The sequence below is a fragment of the Ptychodera flava genome, chromosome 18 (assembly GCF_041260155.1).
Source record: "Ptychodera flava strain L36383 chromosome 18, AS_Pfla_20210202, whole genome shotgun sequence".
Taxonomy (NCBI): Eukaryota; Metazoa; Hemichordata; class Enteropneusta; family Ptychoderidae; genus Ptychodera; species Ptychodera flava.
In genome coordinates this window covers 6304239-6311586 of record NC_091945.1, presented here as the reverse complement: position 1 = coordinate 6311586, position 7348 = coordinate 6304239, and the positions used below count along the sequence as shown (strand labels likewise).

The window sequence follows — 7348 nt, the reverse complement described above, 5'->3', positions numbered from 1 at the left end:
TCTCACCCCATACTCGCTGCATCGGGCAACACACACTGTACAACTGTTCATCACAATTGCAGTCCTCGTACGTCTGGATTATTTCAAAACTGCATGTTTTCTGGTACGTCCGAATTATCCATCAAAAATACATCCTGTTAGTGTAACTTCACTGTACCACCTCTGAATGTCGCGACGGTCGACGTATACCGTATACGCGTAAGCGGTACAGAATGAGACAAATCTATTTTTAGTATGCCAAAAAAACCCAGGACTATTGTTCATATGTAAATTTACGAAAAAATTGTTACTTTTTCTTTTGATTTGAACTCTTGACCTGTTTTCTATGTCTGCAGCAGGTATTTTTAATGTAGTCTTCGCATTGCATGCGAATAAAATGCAATGTTATCGTACGATACTGTGTGTGTGTACGAAATCTCAACATAAAAATGCTCGGTCTCGGGCGCAGAATTTCCGACGATCGATCTCGCATACGTCCATTTTCTGCATTTGGGGCTAAAGTGACGAAAATACTCAAAGAAGACAACAAAGACACACAAGTTGATATAATATAATAGCAATAACCCCCTTCGCAGGAGGGTATACACTCGATTTTGGTACAATTCGCTCCATATAGCACTCGCCTATCGGCTCGTGCTATATGTCGCGCATTGTACCAAAATCTCGTGTATACCCTCCTGCGGCGTGGGTTATTGCTTAAATATTCAGTTTGTCGACAAAAGCCTGCATATGATAATATTGGGTGGTAATTGAATTAGAGTCCAGAGTGAAAGTCATTTGTCAATGATACAAATGCGGGGTACATATTCACAGGCTGTTATAGCAAGCTGAATACTGGATAGTTCAACACGCTGTAGGAAGTAGAGCAAGAGTGCAGTTGTAAAAACTGAAGAAATTTTGTCAAAATTAGGGACCGAGCACAATTAACGGCAGGGGGGGCGGAAGAGAAAATGGGGGGGCCACGAAAAAAAATGAGTGTTCTTGGGGTGGGCCATGAAAATTCCAGGGAAAGTAAGGGGTGGGCCACCAAAATTTTTTACACCATGACAGACAGAGAATATTTTTCAGCATTTTTATTCCTTGTTGAAGCTGGAGTTCCTTGTAAACTTCTTGTAGCATGATGAAATACCAAGTCTTAAACCTCACAATGCAGTTGTTATGTGTAAAATGAGCAATATTGTTATTGAAAATTGACTTCATTTGTCAACAGTAATAATTGTTGGTAATGATACAGAGGCTCGGTTGAAACTGGTTATTTCATCATGCTATAGGAAATTCCCTTATAGAACAGGAATGCCTGTCAGTACCATGTGAAATTAGCATTCACATGGCTAGTTGGCATGGCTTAATGCATGTGCATAGGGAATAGGCAGTCAGGCAGTCCACATTCATTTCAGAAGCACATGGGTAACATGTGTATAGGCCGAAATATTTAAATGAGCTAGCCATTCACATACATGTGAACGAATGGTTATTCTGAATCCACTCACATGTATGTGAACGAATGGTTATTTTGAATGCACATATGAATGACAGGGTCATCCTGGCAGAAAAAGAGCACCATGAAAAGTACTGATTTGACACCCGATTTTACTTATTTTGATGTTGCCGTTATGAATTGGTAAACATTGTTACATTTGCATGTTTGCAAGGTGTAAGCAAACATCAAATAAGTGAAATCAAATTCCAGTAAAATCAAGTACTTTTACACAGCCTCTTTCGGTGAATTATATGATACAATTGGTTGGAGATGTAATTTAACCATATTTGGCCTAAAACTAAGACAGGCCAAACAGAGTTAAAAGCAACTCTGACTCACCTGAACACAGCAAACACAAGCAGACTCACCTTTCCAAACGTTCAAAATAAAAAGCACAAAACATATCTGTAAGTCTGATGACCAATTTAATAAATTTTTGGCTTCAACAAATTTCATAGACACAGTGAAAAGTGATTTAGTCAAAGATTAGTTTTTAAAAGAGTTCATTTAACTCTGGCCAAGTCTCGTCTTTCATGTCCTATTTTGTTTTGAAATTTGACATTGAAGACTTCTTTACGTAAGTCATGATTATTCTTGCCAAATTTCTCTTGGGCCTTGGCTGACATGCACACTGAAATGAAACAGAAAGAAGAGAATGAACTTAGCAACATTTATTAAGATGTCAACTTACAATAAAGTTTCAGAACATGTGTGTAATTTGTTACATACACAAAGAGGAATTTTTTACATACATCTTTGCGAGTGCAAAATTAATACATTGAAAGTGTAACATATATGTCTAGAAATGTATTGGGCTTGTGTACGTTGTATTGACTTGACTAGTTGCCACAGCCACTATTCTGATTAATTTATGTACATCTTTACAAAGTGAGGGCATCACATATCATAATTTGAATCAATACAAGAAAGTATGTTAATACATGAGGCAAACAAGTTATTGAACTCATTAAAAATTACAGCTGCTGTCCCTTGAAAATTAAGACGTATCACATTTCTTAAATTTTTTCTGTCTTTCAATACAAGGCTTCTTACCTGGCAATATCATATTAACAATGGATTTTAAAAGTAAACATGTACAAAAAAGTAAAAAATGCAAGTAAGACCGGGTGGTACAAACAATCATAAGTTTACATAGCCATGTTCATCCTACGATCTACCGGTAGTTTGGTTTTCTTTTAAATATTTTCATTTCGCCTATTTTTTTATAGCAGTGTTTTTGCACTGAGTGAGACCATGGACGCAAACTAAGCTTAGGCGTTGTTCAAGCCCAGCTTTGTTTTGCGTTAATGGCCACACTGTACACCTTCCTCCGCCCTGTCCAGGTATACAGATACGTACTTTCTTTTCACCCCTAAAGCTCAGGTTAAAAATGTCGGGCCATATAAAAAACCAAGCTTCCCAGGAAAACATCAATGTGCAGAGAAAAGCCTCTCTATAAGGCATACTAATTTCGTAATTGCCCTTTATAAATATGCATTTCAAATACTACCGGATGAATGGAAAATTATCGTCCACGACGACTTGCTATCTCGGTCACTGCATCCAACACTGTCGCGGGGAAATACACTTTACCTTCATGCCAACTGAAACATTACCACTTAGACCTAACTCACTTGCTGTTTTGACTCAAAATGTGTCGTCACTGGGGGAAGAAATGACCGAGAAATCAGCCATAATTCGTAAGATTCAGCTGGTCTGAACAGCCATTACTTCAAAAAAATCTGCGCAATCTCATTTGAGAGATGCAATGTGATCGTGTGGGAACACAAAGCATTGGTCAAATTCGAAAGGTCAAGGGTCGTGATCGTCGCAAAATTTTGACATTTCAAGTACGCGTAAACTGTTCTTTTAGATTTTTCTAATAAGCAAAAATTGACTTTATATGAATAGATCAGTTAAAATACGGACGTCCAACACACTAAGTGAACCCTGTTGCAATTCTGATCAGCCTCGTTAAATCCAAGCATACTCATTTACGGGACCCTTACGTTCATACCCTGTTGCGTCCCGTCCACTCTTCCAACACAACTCTCTCCAAAGTCACGACATCATACATCGTCAGAACCGTTAGTCCATCCGGCTCGACTTTTGAACGGTTTGGGGATGAACAGTACCTGTACTGCGTTTCCATTAAGTTTTATGTAAGTTGTAATCGCGAAAGTTTTACAATGGCAGATGCAGAACCGTCGCAAGTGTGTTCGTCGTTGTGTGATGATCTGACGTACATGTACATGACTGCACATCATAGCCAGTTGCTGACGGACGTACGCGAAAACGTGGACCGTATGAGAAAAATTTAATGACAGATCCAACCATATTACGTCTGGAAATGTGAGTACCTTTCAATAGAATGCAGGTTACGATCATATGGAATATTTAGCGGTGAACATGTGTTTATTATTGCACATTTTGAAAATAAAAATAAACGATGTTTAAAATTTGATCTGTGCTGATTTAATTTAGAGGCTGCTCACAGACGTTTGCAGCCATCTGCATGACTTCCCTCTTGTCATATTCATTGGTTTATACTGAAAATCCCTGGTCTCGTTTTTTGAATGGAGATGAATGAAACCAATGCTATTATATTTAAGGGATAGGCTGTAACTTCATAATTTTGGCAGAAATTGTGTTCTTCGTACATCGACTACAGGTTTTTCTCCTTTTTCAAAGTCATGTTAGCCAGTATTGCTAATGTTATTCTATTTTCTAAAACACGTTCAAATATCCAATCTTCACAACCTGTATTACGTACAGTCAGCATTGTTATTGTTGGTAAACACATTTTGGTCTGGACTAAACTTCAATTGAACACAATAACAGTGAACTTTTATAATATACATGCACACAAAGTGTATGTTGGTTGTATTGATAATATCAACGAGCTAATTCAACTTAAATTTGTGAACCAATGAAGTAAGTGCAGTTGATACATAACAAAATATTAATAAAATCAAAAAATTACAGCTTTATACTGTCACTTTAAAATGGCAAACCGTTGCTTCTGTAGCCACTAAATATTTAAGTCTATGAACAATTTAACTGGTAAATGTGACCCATGTGGCATTTCTATAGTGCAAACATGAGTAACTTCACCTGAAAAACTTAACCCAAGTAAAATCAACTCTACACATGAGTGTAGAGTTGGGATAGGCTGTAACTTCATAAATTAAATAGACAATAGGGATGTGAAAACATGAGAATTGATAACAAGTCAGTCCTTGGAGTTTATTAATGCATGTCTAAATTTTTACCGCCACATGTGTAAGCTACCATTCAATCCATTGACAATCTTCCCTTCTATCATGAATTCAATAGGACTGCTAATGAATGGTTACTTCACATAGCTGAGTCTGATTTCACATTCATTGCCAGTGATGAATGTTCAAATTTTAACATGTCATATTTCCAATACTGGCATGTGGCAGGTTGGACTGCTATGGACTGCCTAGTTTTCCTCAAATAACCATTCAACCTGTTCCACACAGGAATGTGGACTGGCTAATAGGCAGTTCAGAACTAGAATACGTAGTGGACACACAGGAAAAAAATACTGAAAAAAAGGAGGAAAAAATGGCATTAATGGGTCTTTTATAGTTAGCCCATGAAGGACTATTTCAATGGCAGACTGTTATTACAGTGGAGTAACATTGAATATCTTGGGTAGTCATAGAAAGGCAGACACTGGGTTGTGGAAAGTGCATTGAAATCACAACGGTCATGTTATACATTTTTCCCCAACATCTGAAAACATCATACAGATACTCAGTTGAAGTAAAGTTATTTTATTTGTTTATTATTTATATATTTATTTGTTTATTATTTATTTCAAGAATGCAAGAATGTTGTTTTCACTAAAGCATATATTAAAAGTTATAAGGATTATATATATGTGTACAACTTTGTACCTATGTAATCTTTCTTTTTTGGGGAGGGGGGGGGCCACAAAAATTTTGTTGCCGGTGATGGGGGGGGGGGCCACTAAAATTTTTGCTGGTGTTAGGGGGGGGCCTGTAAAAAATATACGCACCACATATTTTCTCTTCCGCCCCCCCCCTGCCGTTAATTGTGCTCGTTCCCTTATCAAAGTTGACACAGCTACTACCTACGGGCAGTGCCCGGTGGTGGCACTGTCGGGGCAATGGGTATCCATGCGTGTTCCCAAAATCACGGGGAAGGGTGTTTTTTCTTCCCTATCACGGGTCCGTGAAATCAGGAAAAAGGGGAGTTTTTCCAAAAATCTGGCCTGAGAAAAGTTTGAAATATCCCGGGCAATACCTATCAGACACTCAAAGTTCACCAAAGTTCAATTGTGCGTCTCCTATGCTTTTGACACTCCTGTTCCAAATTTAACAGTTTCTTTCAGACTCGGATGTGTTTATATGTAAAAACAATATCATAATTCAGCATTGACCTGACTCTAATATTACGTCTCCCTCTCCTGGATTTTGTAAGTAAAGGGGATATTTTTTGGTCGTATTTTCTCCAATATTATTCAAAACAAGGGGATCTTTCTCGTTAAAAAATCCCAGATTAAGTGGATCTTGAAATTTTGTGGAACGAGCATGAATGCCCGTGCTCTCTGAGAGTGTCACCGCCCGGGGAGGGAGGCAGTGTCCCTGTCACTGCATACTGGCAGTGACAGAGATAGCTGTGACGCTCATGACAGTGAAACACACTTGTACACAAGATCAGGCCAGAAAGCAACACACGGAAGACCAGAAGACTTGGAAGTAATTAGGGAGTTTTGAATCTGGCATATGAGAATAATCAAATATTAAAGAGAAAAGATGGGGTCATATAAACGGGGGAGTTGAAGATTTTTGAGGGTTTCGAGGGGATCTGAAAAAAGAAGATTACAATAGCGATTCCTCCAGACCCCCCCCCCCCCCAACCGTTATTTGTCAACGTAGCCTAAAATGAATTGTTATCATGTTCACCACATGAATATGGTTCTAGAATAGATACCCCTGGCCATTAAAGGTATACAGGCACCTGTAATCTAAATATGCCCATATATGGTCAAAGGGGCGTTCCTTGGTATTCAAAATGCCCATGTGAGGGCGATGTTTTTAAAAAGCGGCCACCCGCTTAAAATCTGTGATTGGTTAGATTTTCTCTTTCCATGGTAACTGTGGCAAAATTGGAACAGGTGACAGTATACCTTTAACATCTCCGACACCCGCTCTGATCCATCTCCGACCCGACCATTGTCCTATTGTCTGGATTATCTCTGTCCATGGCAGGAGTAATCTGCCTAATACCGTACGAGACATTTGGTTTGGTAAACGCCATTACCATAAGACGAGTTTTGGACAACAGATACTATTCAAAATTTCAGAGAAAGTGTTAATAAGTTTTAAATTAGTAAATAGCTTTGCAGTAAGAATTGACGTAAACTGTACTAGTATTAGGAAATCGAAGATAAATGCGTACTTTGCAAGATATCTGGAATCTAGCTCTTTTTACATGTATAGTTTTTTTCTATCAATTGCGTTTGACAAACTTGAAACGTGATCGATGACATAATGTCCTATTTTCTTGTACACATCGAACAATGTTTGGGTTCGAGTGTACTTTAAACTTTCTGATCATAACAACAACATGAAATGGGTCACCCAGGTTCACACGTGTGAAAAACCCAATTGGGCCACATTTCTATAATTAGTCTATTTTGTTGGTTTGTGATATTTTTATTCATGAACAACGAGAGTCCTTAATGTACCGGATTAAAATAACAACAAACAAGTCAATAAATCTGTCCATTTTCAGATCAGATACTTACGATGAGGTCATGTAACATTTTATATTGACGTGAATAAACATTCAGTTGCCATAGATAATAACAGA

At 38.0% G+C, this 7348-nt stretch overlaps 1 long non-coding RNA gene across 1 annotated transcript; it reads right to left on the bottom strand.

Annotated features, from left to right (window-relative positions):
• Nucleotides 1-1886: 1886 nt before the first annotated feature.
• LOC139116732 (uncharacterized) lies at nucleotides 1887-3158 on the bottom strand. The gene is made up of 2 exons (XR_011548361.1): nucleotides 2991-3158; nucleotides 1887-2111 (listed from the first exon to the last, which is right to left on the bottom strand). It is a non-coding gene; the product is annotated as an uncharacterized lncRNA (long non-coding RNA).
• Nucleotides 3159-7348: the final 4190 nt, after the last annotated feature.